Source organism: Mustela putorius, unplaced genomic scaffold (assembly GCF_011764305.1).
Source record: "Mustela putorius furo isolate JIRA1106 unplaced genomic scaffold, ASM1176430v1.1 tig00003858_pilon_pilon_pilon, whole genome shotgun sequence".
NCBI classification, from domain to species: Eukaryota; Metazoa; Chordata; class Mammalia; order Carnivora; family Mustelidae; genus Mustela; species Mustela putorius.
The window spans coordinates 53,642,014-53,658,298 of NW_025422010.1; the positions used below are offsets into that span (position 1 = coordinate 53,642,014).

At 47.2% G+C, this 16,285-nt stretch overlaps 1 protein-coding gene across 1 annotated transcript in view; it reads right to left on the reverse strand.

Moving 5' to 3' along the window:
- The window catches only part of BCL2 (BCL2 apoptosis regulator), a 165,491-nt gene that overhangs the window by 57,235 nt on the left and 91,971 nt on the right, over nt 1–16,285 (reverse strand). The window lies entirely within an intron of this gene.

Below are 16,285 nucleotides of genomic sequence, written 5' to 3' on the forward strand. Positions count from 1 at the left end.
TGAGTGAAGCCCACTTCCCACTTTCAGACAGCAGGACCATGACCACCAACCCCTTGGGCAGGATTCTCCTTCTGAAGGTCAAGTCCCTGGCAACGGCGTCTGAGCTCGAGAAACGATGGGGCTGCCCCCAGAAAATGAAACCACTTTGAGAATCTTTATTTTAGTAACCATAAATCCCCTTGATCTGTCTGTGACAGGCCACTCTTCCACTGAATTCGACTTTCTAGCCAGAAAAATTTTAGTGAGATTCTGGTATATTCAGAAACAGGTCATTTGTATTCAAGAGCGTCACTAACTTACTCAAATGAAAAAGTGCTTTTCGTGTGTGTGAAATACATCAAACTCTCTGTAAGCATCTGAAGCAGGTTTCTGTGAAATCACTTGCTGCGGGTACCCGTGCACAGCGGCTGCTTTCTGAAGAAATGAAGTCAGCCTTGGAATTTGGGAGAAGCCCTGCAGGTTTCTGATGCATTAAATAGAGATTCTGAAATCGGTACCAGAGAGTAAGGTTTTAGGACAGTTCGTTTGCGAAAGTTAAAACAGCAGTGGGCTTGGGTCCCCTGAGGACAGGCTGTTCCCGTGTAATTAACTAATCACTGACCAATCAGAAATTGCTAAATATCGAGGTGAAATGGGAAATGAAAATAAAAAAAAAAGAAGAAGAAAAAGAAGAACTAGTTTTTCTTTTGCAATGTTGAAAAATCACCTGAAAGTATAGTTGTGACATTTAAGTCACCTGCAATCTGGGTGCCTCCTTCCTTCACTTGACAACTGTCCATTCAACTACTACATGCTCCGTGCTCTAGGGGCTGGGGATGTTGTGGCAAATAAGACAGGCATGGCCCCTGCTTTCTTGGAGCTCAAAAACATACACGTAAAACACTGACTGCGTAATATGAAAATACTCGGCGAACGGAAGTGGGGTGACAAGAGAGGGAAGGTCTGGGTGAATCAGGGGGAGCTTCTGCGAGGAAGTGACATTTCAACATTTGAAAGGCCAGAAAGAGGGGCACTGTGACCATCAGGAGGAGTGCGATCCAGGGAGAGGTCACAGGTAGTGGAAGGACCTGAGAGAGGGGTGAGCTGGCTGGGCCACAGGATCAGGGATTCAGCCCGTGTGGCCGGTGAGCCAAGGACAGGTGTGCACAGATGAGTTCAAGAGCTGTAAGTTGGATGGTGGCCCAAGGATGATGGGAAGTATTTTGGGTGATAGATAAACCAACATACACCCCTTCCACAAAGTCCCCAAACTAGAGAGGTGACCAAAGTCTGTGGGGAGGAGAGGACCCGAAGCAGCCGACACCCCCCGAACCAGCAGCGAGGCTCTGGGGAGCCCTGATGGCCGCTGGGTTCTTGCAATGGCGTCAGCATGACACCACAACCACAGCACGTGCCATTACATCAACCCTCGTTCGGTCAAGATCCAAGTCAACAAAAGACCTCTCTCTTCACCCCTCAACCAAGTCCCAGCTTCCAGACCTAATCCAGCCTCTCGCTCCTTGACCCTGAAATCCCACCCCGGTCTAGCCTCTGTGTTCAGATACACCAAAAGGATAGGGTCCCCAAACACTGGCAGTTGCCACACTTCCCTGTTCACTACTTCTGGGGACCAAAATGCAGGGAACTATCCTTGACACGCTTAATGTGTCTCATCCAAGAAATGAGGCTCAGTAATTTGGCAGCTATCATGGGCCCGTTTCATGATACAAAGAGAGAAACTCCCGAGTACCGGTACCCCATGATGAATGTCACACTCAACCATTAAAGACCTATTTTTAGCAAAGTCAACCACTAAGCTCTGAGCCAAATGAAAGGTCATGTGTTATCCGAGAAGCACATGTTATTGTGGTCATCAAATGGCTGATCTGGGGGGAGGTGTCTGTGGAAGATACTTGTTATGAAAGTTGAGAGTACTAGAGTGAATGCGTACTAGAGTGCATACGGTGGTTCAGAAACGTCAACCAACTGATATAAATGGTGAAGGGAACTTGGACTTACAGCTTAGTCTCAAGTGACATTTCAGGTGAGTCCAGTGACATGATCTTTCTCTCTTTTTAAGATTGACTTATTGAGTGAGTGAGTGACTGACAGCAAATACACGAGTGGTGGGGTGGTGGGGCAGAGGGAGAGGGAAAAGCAGTCTCCCCGCAGAGCAGGAAGCCCGACTCGGGCCTCGATCCTGGCACCCAGGATCATGACCTGAGCCGAAGGCAGACGTTTAACCAACTGAGCCACCCAGGCACCCCCTGACATGACATTTCTTGATCTCGATTATTAACATGGGCAAAAATGTGTGTCAACTTATTTTTCCAAGATGTGGCCATATAGCAAATACACAGTTCTAAATGCATATGACCACATCTAGAACGGTCCTGAAGACACCAGAGTAGATTTATTTCCTTGCTAGCGTGACCTTGAACAAGACTGATTACATTCCCAAGCCTTGGTTCCCCATCTGTAAAGAGCAGTGATAATCATATTCATCTTTCACAGGCATCCAGCCCAGCACACGACAAAGCTGCAGACATCCAAAAAAATGTCAGTTCACTTTTGCTTTGGCTTTCTGCGCCCAGGGTCATCCCAACTTAGAGCAAGCAAAGTGTTTTAATCTTTTGGATACATTTATGCACATCATCCAGTGCCATATATGCCACAAAAGGACTAGAATGTCTGTCTGTTCAAAGCTGTAGCTACAGGACCCAGACAGATGCCCGCATGAGAGCACAGGCTCAATCAAGAGGCACTGAATAAATGAATGGGAGGTTATAGTGACATGAGGTTGAACGTGAACGAGAAATCATCTTCATCGCTGACTTGCCCGTATTTTTGAGAGAAGAGATGTATTCGGACATGCATTCAGATAATCAACTTAGACATGCAGCCATCTTACTGAATAAAGGCTCAAATCCTCTATTAAAGAGAGCAGTGGCTTCAACTATATCCTTCAGCCGCAGAGCATTTATGGGAAAAGTCCGGACCCAAAGACTCACGGATCAGCAATGATCCCCAGCGAAGCAGGAACCCACGGCTGGTCAGAAACCTGGGCATCGGGAGTTGGCCGGGCCACTGACAGGTTGTGGGGCTTTTTGGGAAAGTCATTTAATACGTGCTCAAACACACTTCGGTTTCACCAAGTTTCAATGACCTACACTGACCTAATTTATCTCTTGAAGTTCAAAACTCGCAGTGCCTGGGACGATGGCGGCCCGGGCTGGTACCCACCCACACGGCCTCGCTGCTGTGCAAAATTACGTGTATCGAAACCGCCGATGAGAACAGCGGGCGAACACCAGGACAAACAATCCACTCCTCTAGCCTCGTTTCAAGAAGCATTGCTCCCAATTGCTCACATCGGGCATGCCTCGATGGGAATCATTTGCAAGTTTCAAAAACGTGGAACCTTGAAAGTAAAATAAGGAGTTCTACCTTCAAAAGGGAAATTAAAGACCTGGAGCAGACCGCTGGGGACCTTTTTATTACACCTGGATAATGGCTGGTATTATTACTCGATCCAGCAGTGTGTTCTTATGAATAGGCTAACACATACCCTTCAGCTATAAAATAGTGCTTTAGGATATAACATGTGGATTCAGATACAAAATAAAATAACTGTTTGTATGGTCGCTTTTAATGAAAAGTCTAGAATCATGCCTATTTAACAAACTTCTATTTTTATAGAGCCTGCCTATGAAAGCCTGCTTAAAAAAAAAAAAAATGCAGCTATGGGTGGTCTCACACCCAGGAGGGGCACAAGAATCCTTTGTCAGACCATGTGTCTTAATTTTGGGTACGGAAAATGTGGTCACCATAATTATAAGCTTGGGAAAGCAAAGGGTTTTAAAAATTCTGTGCAGGAGGGGAGTAATAATTCGTTAGCATTCAATAAAACTGTAATTCAACCAGCTTTTAGGTAGGTAGTAATCAACATTAAAATTATAGCACTTGACAATTTTCGATTTTACCTGATGGCGATTTGTTGGAAGTGTCTCATTTCCTTGACGAGACGTACGTTCCTTGGGAACAATTGCCATGTTTCCCTTATCCCTCCAGACTCACCCAACCTGGTACATGGTTTGTTTTTTGTGTTCAGTGAACCACAAAGAATGTTTCAGGAACAACCTCAGGAAAATCAGGCGAGAAATAATTCAGGGTAAGAGGAAATCAATGCGTAACTTGTTTAAACACTATTCTCTTAGGCTTCAAAATATTTCAAATACGTAACTTTAACAGGTTCAGCTACAGAAAAAGTTCGTTTCTGCAGGTTTGGAAATGGGATTTAGCCAAGAGTCAATACTAATTAAGTTTCGGTAAAGGAGGCGGGGGAAGGGTAGTGGTTTAATTTAGTCACTTGGTTACTAAAACCTTTTCTCTGATTAAAAGGCATCATTGGGGTCAAACGACACACATTGGAGAAGATACAACGTGAACCTTTCTCCCTCCATATGGTCTTTTTGGGCCTTGAAATGAAAAGATCAAAGCCAAGCGAGTCCGTGGAAAATTAATGAGAAGCTGAGCATCACACGCAGTAAACACGCTTAGTCAAGCCAGGCAGCAAGAAGCGCACGGGGCCTTTACCACACAGGAGAGAATGTGAACCGCCTTCCAGAAGGCTGGGCAGACAGGAGCCTGGTGTTCCCACCCCTGGATGCATCACAGCTATGGGCTCCTTTTTTTGGCTAAAAAGTTACATTTCTCAGATTTCTGAATTCACATTTTAACCTCCATTTCCTCTTCATCATTAAAATAAACATATAATCATTTATACAAATCCCCAAACTTGAGCATCTCAACCCTATCTCCTGGGCTGTACTTCACGATAAAACCCAATCCTTTTTTGAATCTATCTCCTTCACAGGTTGTTCTTTCTTAGAATAGAAAATTGGACGATGATCAACACCCAGTGAGGGAAAGTAACTTTTTTTTCCCCAGACAGGGAAGAACATTTTGGTTTGGTGACACGCGGCGACCAAATTCATAGGTGAAATCGAGTCTACCGGGTATGAAAGGGTTTGGCTTCTTCTGGGGCGGCTGCGGAGGCCAACAGTGTGGCCTTCGGAGGCCAGTCTAGCCCAAGGCCCAACCCGTCCCTTCCGAACTGTATCCCTATTGACAGATCATTCACTTTTCGGAGCTTCGGTTTCCTTGTCCGAAAATGACGAACAATTCTCATACCTGCCAGCGGGTTTTTAGGGCTCAGAGGGGTCAGGTAAGCATTTAGCCCGGGGTCTGTCACATGGGGAGAACCCCTCTCTGGGGGCTGTCCCCATCAGCATGTGCTGCTATAGTCTGTCCTGCTCCAAACGGGCAAGATGCCACTGAATGCTGAACTACTCCTTCATTTTCCACAAAGTTCCTCAGGGGCGGCTGCCTGGGAGGGAGGAACAGTGCCTGGGAGGTGGCTGTCCCCTCCAGAGTGGGCCTTGTGCTGGCTCACATCTGGTAAATCAGAGCAAACAACAGGCCGAGTCATGGAGAGGAGGGAGGGAAGCGGCGGGGGGGAGGGGGAAGGGGGGGAGGGGGAGGCGAGCTTTCATAAGATAACGTAATAGTCAACCTAGCTTCTTCATCCTTCTCCAAGGATCACTGACTATTTTAAATTCAAATGAAAAACCACTATCGGGCAGATACGGAGAACCAAAATGTGGAGTCTGTGAGCCGGCCCTCTTTGCAGGGGGTTAACAAAGAAGTGCCAGCAAGCAAAAGACTCAAGTCTTGTCTGCCTTCCTCGGTCTGGTGCGGGGCTTTTTCCATGGAAAATTTCTGTTTTTTAATATTGGGTCATGAGGTAGATTTTATTTGAGCTCTTCAGGTTTCCTGGTCTTGATTTTGTGAGAAAGTGGTTCTCTTTGCTTTAATAACAAAGCAAAGTGGTTTCGGGATGAGGAAAAGGGAAGCATGACGCTGAAGGAAGGTTTAGCCTGACAATGCTGCGTACCTGCGTACACACACACACACACACTCATAGACACACACACAGACACAAGCATATACATACACACATGTAGAGACACACACAGCCACAGAAACACACACACAGATGTACTGAGACACACACACACACACAGATATGGAGATACAATACAGACACACACAGACACACAAACACATACACATGTAGAAACACACATGCACGTCCAGCTAGGCCCATCTGGAATCTTCCGTGGTGAGATAAGACCGAATCTTATCCTCCCTCCACTTTCTATCAAGAAAACCCTGACATTTCCAACTACACATGGGTTAAAAATGATAGTGAGAACCAAAAGCAAAACAATTAACAAAAGAACACTACCAAAGAGAGAGAGAGAAAAAAGCATCTTTTTAAGCAAGTAGGTCTCCAGTGAAATATTCAAGGGCCAACTCAAAACCTTTACTGTTTGAGAAGCGTGCATCTCCCTGTATTCAGACATGTTCCTGTTTCGTTTGTTTAGGTTTATTTTTGCCTTCGTTCTGCGGGAAGCCTCACAGATATGACGGGGTGATTTAATTCTGTACAAACCTCGCCTCCCTAAATTCTTAGAATGTAGATAGATACCACTACCGGTATTCTTAGAGTTACACAGCCTCTCACACCAGCTAGAGCAAAGCAGAGCCCGCATTTCACTGGAATCCCTCCTCGTTGTTCTTTGCAGGTTTTTCCTCCACAATACACAGGAAACCAAATGTGAAACACATTGCAGATTCTGATAAATGGGTTTCTAAGCCATTCTCCATGGCTGGCAAGACACTGATGGACCTATACCCAAAAAAGGGAGATATGACTCATCCTTTACACCTTGGAGAGGAAAGTAAGAGTCGAGACACTCTTTTGGCAGGTGTCAAAATGTTGTGATGACTTGTATCTTAGCATCAGGCTGAAGTTTCCCTATCAGGCCATCTGCACCTTGAGTAGGTAACACATCACGGTAAGAAAGTCCATGTTTTCAACCAACGCTGATGTTGAAGACTTTCTGTACAATGGCCAAAATGCCTCGAAACCCAGATTCCTGAAAGTCTCTCTGAGGACACTAATCGATTTGTCCTTATAAACTATCCCCCCTTTCCTATCACCCTGACGGAATGTCCCTGGGGTGACCAAAGGCTAGTATGTAAGTAAATGAAGTAGATGACCCTATGCGGCCTTCCTGAATGAGTGGTTTTTAAAGAAGTTTCTTTAAAAAGGAAATTAACATATTCCTTCATTCACTGAACCTTCGTTAGAAGATTGGCAGCACGTCTCTATGACTACTGACATCATGAGGAGTCAGAAGACCTGGCCCTGCCATAGCACACTATGAGACCATGGAGCCAACCGTCCTGTGTCTCAGTTTACCCATTTCTAAAATGGTGAGGCCCGGACAAGATGGTTTCTCTTTTTAAAATTAATTAACTGAAAGAGAGTGTGCGTGCGCAAGAGTGGAGGGGGGGTGCGGGCAGGGAGGGAAGGGGCGGAAGGAGATGGAGAGAGAGAATGCCAAGCAGACAGAGCCCAGTGTGGAGTCCGCCACGGGACCGGATTCCACAACCAGCAGATCATGACCTGCGCTGAATCAAGTCAGACGCTCACCTGACCCAACCACCCAGGCACCCTGACAAGACGGTTTTTAAGCCCACCTTAAGCCTTAGAATTTGGAGAGCACACATCTATGTGGATTCTGCTCTATACAATTCACCTTGATGGAGGCCCCAAAGGAGACAGACATGAAAGACCCCATCGGGTTGGGAGGGTCACTGCTTGGCTGTATTCCCAAGCTTCCGGCATACCTGACGTTGACTGGGCATCAAAGTTCTGTCTTCCTTGAAAATGAATGCCTCCCTCTGAAGTCGAGAGATTCATCAAATGGGGTCCATTCTCATCCCCACAGGCTTGGCCAAAGCAGCCTGCCATTCGCCTGCACTTGACATTTCTTCTGCAATATGGTATTCATGACCCGGCACCCTTGGGAGCTCTCTCAGCAAGTACAAACCTTGGCCTGAGCTGCCATGTTTCAGGAATTCTAGAAAGTGAGGTGGTTCCTGATCCATGCAGCCTGCTCTGCTCCCCAAAGTGTATCCTTTCTCTTCTCTTCTCCCTCAAGAACAAGCATACTGGCCCACAGCCTGCAGCCTGGGGATGACAGACCTGTTTTAAAATCTGGGCATGTCGAACCTGTCAACATCCCGGCTCAGGCAAACAGGCTGCCCTTGGGCAGAACAGCTTTGCTAATCAATCATGCTTCAGGGAAGTGGGTGGTTTGTACGTGGGGCCCACTTTGCCGTGACCAAGCCCCTATGAAAATGTCTGAGTGTGAATGAAAAAAAGAAAACAGTCTACTTTCCATGCCCGCTGCAGGAGGGCCAAGACAAGGTTTTATTTAAAAATAACTCCTCTTTCCTAAAGGCTGAAAGCTAACATATGGGCTTAAAGAGAATTCCTCTTTCAAGATTTGCTAGTGACTAAGATCAGCAAGGGAGCTCTCAATGTGGACAACGATACCACCAGCAAAATAAGAGAATACCTTAGGGATGCTTCCCAAGGGTTTGGAAATTAGAAACAAACTATTTGTCATTTTTAAAAGAGAGCTTCCTTGGTGGTTGTGATATATTAGCATAGCAAGTCAGCAAGTAGAGCGAATTAATGCCGACGGAAGCTAAGCTAAGACACGAGACACAAATCCCTACAAATGAGAATGGGAAAAGGTCAAGGTTCTTGTTATAGGGTTGGGGATCGATCGATCGATGGATCGATCTATCTCCTGGCTATAACCCACTGGTTGGGGGCAAGTCATGTAACTTCTCTAAGTCTTAAAAAATAAACACACATTATATATATACATATAGATATGTATATATATGCCAATCTACAGATATATTATAGGGGCCAATTATACCCTTAACTCACAGAATTATTGTGAGAAAGAATTATGTAAGTTATCACAAGCAAACTGTTTTTATACTGTAAACCCAATAGTAATGTAAACCATTATAATAATAGGCCTATTTATTCAACTGCATGTTACTTTATTCAACATTATTTGGTTTCTCGTATAGCTTTTTTTTTTTTTTCCATTTTAGGAATGAGTTTCTAATTAATTCAGTTTATATGCATTTCCTATCCAAACTTTTTTCACATTTTCAAAGCTCCTGCACAAGTGACAGAAGGACACAAGCTTAAAATAACCAGAGAAACAGCACCACTGAAATAGAATAGATAGATAATTTAAAAAGCATTTACCCTTTGCCCCAGCAACACACTTCTGGAAATTTATCCTACTCACGTAGGAGTTGAATAATGGACAAGGCAGTCGACTGGAGCGTTATTTGTAACGCTGAAAGACTGGAAATAACCAGGTGTCCATCCATAGGGTAGTTATGAGACAGGTGTGGGAGACAGTAGCACAGGGACGTCCGATGAACCCCTCCCTGAAGGTGTTCCCTCCCTTGTGAAGGTCCTTCCCACAGAGGTTTTGGGCTAGGCCCCACGACCTGGTAATGGAACATTAGCGTGTGAGATACGAGCAGAGGCTTAATAAGCCCTCTTGCACTGGGGGCTTGATTCTTCTCTGCCTTTGGGATCCAGGCACCACAGGAAGTAGACCCAGACTAGTCAAGCTAGTCCAGCTCGTGGTCCCACTCTATCACCGACATGGAGTGAAGCCATCTTGGGCGTCTAGCCCCAGTCAGGTTGCCAGATAACCTCCACCATTTGAGTAAATCCAGGCAAAACCAGAGGAAAAAACCACCCAGCTGACCCCACACAGCTCATCCACAAAGTTGTGAATAAATAAAATTGTTGTTGTAAACCGCAAAGCCCTGGGGCAGTTTTTTATGTGGCAACAGAAAACCCATCTACTAAGGCATCTCCAAAACAGTGGGAAGCTGTGACGGTGTCGTCCTACCGACAAAGAGGGAGATCCACTCTGCGGACTGACATGCTAAGGCTTCTGAGGTGAACTGTTGCATTCACAGGCCAAGTGAAGAGTAAGGCAAATAGGATTCTGCCTTAAGAAGGAGGGAAAATCTGAATACAAATGTAATTATTTTGTATGAGGAGACACTGAACATTCACATACCCGTTTCAGTGGAATAGGAGACTAGCTGCTTGGGTAGCTAGGGACAGAGGTGGCAGTGAAATGTATCAATAAAGACCTTTCTGAATTGTTTCAGTTATAAACCATGTGAAGGGATGATCAGAAATAATTTTTAAGTGAAAAACCAGGCTAATATAGGACGGAAATGACAAAGCTTGAAAAAGTAGAATTTCAAAGTGGTTATTACAAATTCTCCCATGATTCTCCACGATGGCCCTCCTTTGAACTAGGATAATCCTTTTTTTGTAATACATTCTATCTTCCCTCTAGACTATAAGTGACTTGAAAGCAGAGACCATGTCTTACACATTTTGTTTCCTCCGCAACCAGCAAGCACAGGGCAGGGCACAGAGCGACTGCTCAGTGAATAGTTGTTGAGCCAAAGAAATACAGAAGAACATTCTGACGATGCTAAAAATGTCCACTGTTAAGGCTGGTGAGTTCCATCAAACCCTCAACAGCCTACCTTCTTCCATCTGTGCACATACTCCGCACACCATCTTCGAGGAAAATGGTGAGCATTCATTATGATTTGGAGCTTTGCTTCTCTTGTAAACATACTCTGAACTACTGGGCAGAGTATATACAAAAGGTAATTTGAATGCCACGAAAGGGAAAAAAAAAAAAAAAAGCAAAACAAACTCCTCCATTTAGAAAGAAAACAGACCCATTTGACTAGAGGAAGTCTAGAAAAAGAAAGATCTTTTATTATTTCTCATAAGTAACAAATTTCACTTCTGTGGTTGAGTAAGCAGCAGCTTGCAGCCAACTCCCTGCCAAGCAAACGAAGCGATCCAGCTAAGTGGGCTGTGGGAACGGAACACCGGTGGCCCTCTTTCCTATCCTCCAGCTTCTGGAGAAGTCTGTGCTCAGGCCCCAGTGGACGGTTTGTCTGTTACGACTTCAGCATTTCTAGGAAAGAGGGTGCCAACAAGCTTTCTCTGTAACCCATTTCGGGGTTTGACTATTCTCACTAGAAACCTTCCCTTACTTTGAATCTGTACCTTTCCTACTGTACCTTACCCTCTTCCTCTTCTAATACAGTTTGCTGCCTCCAGGTGTGACCCCTTTGAAAACTTGACCTCTTGGAGGAGGAAGTCTGGGTCACCTCCACAGCTGGGGCCACATCTCCGCTTCTAGGATGCACTTGGTGGGTCGGCATGAAGAGACATCCCAAACCTGGTGTGTCCTGGACTGCACCGTCCACCAGCACCACGGGGCCTTGGCTATGTCTGTCCACTATGAATGCGACACAGGATAAGAGCCAAAGCCAATAATGAGGTAGACAGTAAGGTACTAAGTATTAAAGGACGTGCGTAAGTAACGGTGAAAATGAAGGGCGTGCAGACAACTGTCTCAGGAGAGGCAGGCCATCTACGCAGTACCCCACTATGAACTCTCACCGTCTTGGGTTCTCCCATATCAATAGTTCCATTTCCTTAATTTCCCTTGTGGAGCTCATTTCATTTCCCAAGTTTTTTTATCTGTTTCACTGTTTGCCGCCATGCTGCACCGGTCCCAGTGCTACAACACTAGGGGCTGTCATGGCAGGGATTACCATTTGGAGGTTTTGCAAGGTAAAGATAACAAGAAAGCTGAGGCTGACAATCTAAAATCCAGGTATGCCTTTGCCACAACAGATCAAGCAGCACTGGTTATGTGCCTACTATGTGCAAGGAGCTGGGTCAGATGCTCTCAGAGATCTAAAGAGTAAGACACCTTCTCTGCCACGTAAGGAGAGGGACATCCATTAGGTGGGATTTAAAGAAGGGGATGTTGGCTTGGATGTACAGGGTTCACTGGGAGGGCGGAGGCCACTGTGTGCCCACCAGCACCAGGCGGAACGGATGCAGTGCAAAAGGTAAAGAAGGAAAGAATGAATGGGCAGGTCAGAGGAAACCTGAACACTGATTTCTGGGCACAGACAAAAGAGGAGTGTGTGACCTATGATGGTTTCCAGATTTGGGGGTTTGGGGGAAAAAAGGAAACCTGGCCCAATCCTGACAGAGGAGGGGAGCACTTGCGAGGAGCTGGCTGGCCTGGGGACACACTGATTCTGGGGGAAAGCAGGAGAAAATTCAGGACTACAGACTAGAAAATAAAACTGGGAATCTAGTTTTATGATTGAAACCATGAGGAAAAAAAGGCCTTTCTGAAGGGGCAAGAGCACGGGGGAGAGGAGAAGGAGGGAAAGGTCTTGGGGAGCACCACGAGTGCTCAGAGTTCCAGATGGAGGAAGGAGAGGAGAGGAGGGGCGGTGGGGGAGCCCCTCAAGAGCACGGACTTGTCCCATTCGTCTCTGTACGGATCCATGCACCTAAGCATGGCTCTGCCCCCCCCCCCCACAGCAGGTGCTACAGAAATGCTTCGGAAATACTGTAGGAGGAGATAGAAGTGCGGGAGTCGGAAAAATGGGAAGGAAACCAGCAGCAGAGCCATGCTGCCCAAGTCAAAGAAGAATAATTCAAAGTTGTTTAATGGCTAACAATGTATGGAGAATTATGTTTCCTGAAGACCAAAGGTAGCTCCAGGGGATCTAACACCTGGGGTACTAGACGGCCTGGATCTACCAGAGGGCTGGGGTGACTGACCAGGCATGAGGACGTTCTGTCTTCTGTGCAGAGCCCGCACAGTGCCCCAGGGGTGGGACGGTGCCTTATTTGATCCCCCCGCTACCCCTCCTACAAAAAAAATCTCCAGATTTATCACATTTTCAACTTAACTTTTGTTTTGATTTTGACTCTGAGATCTGGAAACTTTTAATAAAACTTGGGAGTGGTCAGGCCTGACAGACTCCACTGACATGTCTGGTTATTCTAACGCCGACTTTGGAAAAAAGGAGAAACTGGCACAGAGATTACTTTTTCAAAGAAAAGACTATGCAAACGTACTGAAAGTTTATTTCACAGCCGAGGGGAGGTACTTGATTAGAGGGACCCTTAACAAGAAGAACTGAAGATCTAAGTAAATATTTCCCATCTGCTCCTGGTCCCACCACCTGGCCATTATTGCTCCCGCTCTGTGGCTAGGTGTCAGCCAACCAAGTCTGTTTCATTTGGGCAAGTTGAGAGGCCACCTGTCGTGGAATTTACGCCCGCCATTAAACAAAATGAACATTTCTTATTTCTGAGCTTCCCATATGATTTTTTAAAACACAAAGAACTCACTTTCACCCTAAGCAGATTTCAGAAAATGCTGACTATGAAGGACAGGTATAAACAAGGCAATCTTTTGTTGACGAAGATTGGGAACGACCCACACCTCGAAGGACCACTACTATTCCCCTAAGACTGGTGAATTAATCAATCCATGCTTTCTTGCTCATTTCCCTGGCTGTTACAGACCAAAATGCAGAAAAAGGTTTTACAAGGGGACATGGCATATTTGTGCTAAAAACAGGCACCACACAAATCCAGAGAAGGGAGCCAAGAAGAAATACCAGATGGAGGGAACGGCGTGAGTAAAGGCAAAAGCGAGAGGAAAGAAAGCATGCCCTGTTTGGGCGGCTGTACGCTGGGATGCGGAGGGCACAGGGCAGCGGTCTGGGTTGAGGACTTGTGGCCAAGGAGGCTGCAGAGAGGGGAAGAATTCTCAGTGGACAGTTTTAACGATCAGGCTAAGAAGACTGGCTCTTTCCCAGAACCAGGCACCCGTGAAGTCTGGAGCCCAGGAATAAAACGGTGGAGACATGCTTTGGCAGTGCCGAAAACGGGGAGGATGGCCAGCCCCCTCCACCTGCACAAAGTGCTGTGGGGACCAGCCCAACGAAGTTCAAGCTGCCGGGATCACCTCACCTTGGACGGGCGACCCCCAGCAACACTTTGGGTTTTCTGGGATTAATGTCTGTTCAGAGCGAGTGTCCAAAAATCCTCAAAAGGTCTGATTATTTTCTTTTCCCCAGGGCACAGTTGCTCTGATCAAAGGCTGGAGGACCCTCTGGGGAAGACTGGGAGAAATACACATTTTGGCCGTGGAGTGGGGGACCTAGCCGCCCCCAGTTAAGGGTTCTGGGTCTGCAAAGTGGCTCAAGACTGGGAGTTGACGGAGGGGCCATGACTCTCTGTTTTTATGATTCCAGTTAGACTTACGTTCCCTTGACCTAGACCTCTTGTGCTTATATAGATCAAGTAAGGATGTAATAGACTAACCATCTGTTTTCACTTCTAGAACACCATGAGGATAGAGTCTGAAATGGAGGACATGACAGATCAGTGAGAGTACAGACACAGGAGAAAGAAAGATGGAACCAAACATGAGTGAGATGCGGGGACCAGGATGTGGTGCCCCCGTTACCGGAGACTGGCTTGGGAGAGGAAGAGGCAGAGCGGGGTTCTCAACAGCAGCAGGTCATCCATGTTGCTGGGACCAGCAGGGAGCTGGGAGTCTGGCGTGAAAGCGGGAGACCTGTCTGTCAGGTCTGGAGGTGGGGGTGTGGGAACACCTTGCATCCAAGTTGAAAGGCTTAGAGGGAGTCCATGAGATCTCCAGGAGGGAGAAACCGGAGAGAAGCAGCCCATCCTGCCCTGGGGCTGACGTCTGCAATCACCAGGTGGGTGGTGCTGCACCAGAGGCCCTGGTCGGGGAAAGCCGAGGAACAACCAGGCTTGTGTAACAGAAGCAAGAAGGTGGGTGTTTCAAGTGAGACACTTCCCCAGGCTCCGACTGCCACAGAAAAGGAAAACTTCGTGGCTCTGGATGTCATCAGAAACGGGTACGTGACCCACTAGGGAGATGGCTGTTTTGTGAGAGCGACAGAAACACAAGCCCCGCTCGCTGGAGGGCTGGGAGGACAACAGTGAGTGAGGAAGGGGACTCAGAGACCACGCAGCTTTGCAGGAGCTCAAAACCCCACAGGAAGCTGGCAGCAGGGCCGAGATGCCGCGGGATGGAAGATGATTGTTTCCAGGACGCGGAGCCCGGAACACATGCAGAGGCAGTAAAGGGGAGATGGGGAAGATTCTGGAAGGTGAGGGAAGCATGGAAACCCCTGGCAAGGACCGGACTGGTCACTCAAAGGGAGGGCGGAGGTAGAGGGGACAGAGGGTGGAGTGCCCGGGTAGCAATTCCTGGAGGCCTTCGGGGGGAGGCCTGGGGCAGGGGTAGCACGGACTTCAGGCCCAAGACAGAAGGAGCCTTTATTCTTCACAAAATAGCGAATGTAAGGCTGGTGCCGTGTCTTTATTACCTCACTGAGGGCTTCAAGGGGCGCTGCCCTGTTCCCATGTTCTCCGGGTCCAACTCCCTTCATTCCTAACATTCCCGTCAGCACGAGTTTCTAACCACAATTCTGGGAGCGAGGATATACATTTAAATGCCTTTGGCTCTGTTGTGAATGAACTACAAAGACACTGAACTTGTAACGAATGAAAGACACCAGATTGTGGGAATATTTTCTCTGGTTTCAGTTCAGTCGTGGTCAGAACGTGCTTATCTTGCCCACGAGGCTCTCCGGCCTTCCTGGCTGCTCAGCCCCGCCTGCACCCACCCCGCCCCCCGCCCGCCCAGCGCTGTGGCTTTGCTACTTTCTTGTGGACCCCTCCTGCGCAACTCCGCTATGGAAACCCAGTGGTTTCTCTCTCAGCCCAACCCTGGAGACCCGGGCCCTCCTGCTGGACCCTGTCACTCGTACTCTGGATCCCCACTTGGGACCGGACTGTCCTGACTCGGTTCCAGATCTCCTGTCCTTCTGGCTGACTCCAGTACAGCTCACTCCGAAGGTCAAGTCCTCACCTCACGGCTGCTCTGTCCTTGCCGTGGCCGCTCATCATTCATGGCCTCTTGTTTCTTCCCGTCTTTCCAGAGCCTTCCGAAAACTGTCTCTTGAGGGCAGTTTTCTAAATGGTTCTCTTGACTCGAACCTCCATGTTCCGGATTTCTGAGCCCACGAGAGTCTCTGAGTCCACAAGAGCCCACAAGTGGTCATTGGTAATACTTAGCGAATTCCCGGAGGCAGAGCTCGGTAGTTTTGGAAGCCCCTGAGTTTTTACATTTTGTTTTAGGGAGTCTGGCCTTATTTTCAGTCCTTCAGACATGTGCAGCGAAACAGGGACTCGGCAATAAATGGTGCTGACAGGTGGCTCTTTTTCTTCCAAACAGAATATATCATGGCATTTGGCATTACTCTAACTCGGCTGCGATCTCTGTCTGCCCACAGCTAAGGACGCATTTGCCAATACAGCACAGCCACCCTGTGCAAAAGGTCCTTCTCCAGAGGCACCAGAGTGAAGGTCTGAGATCCT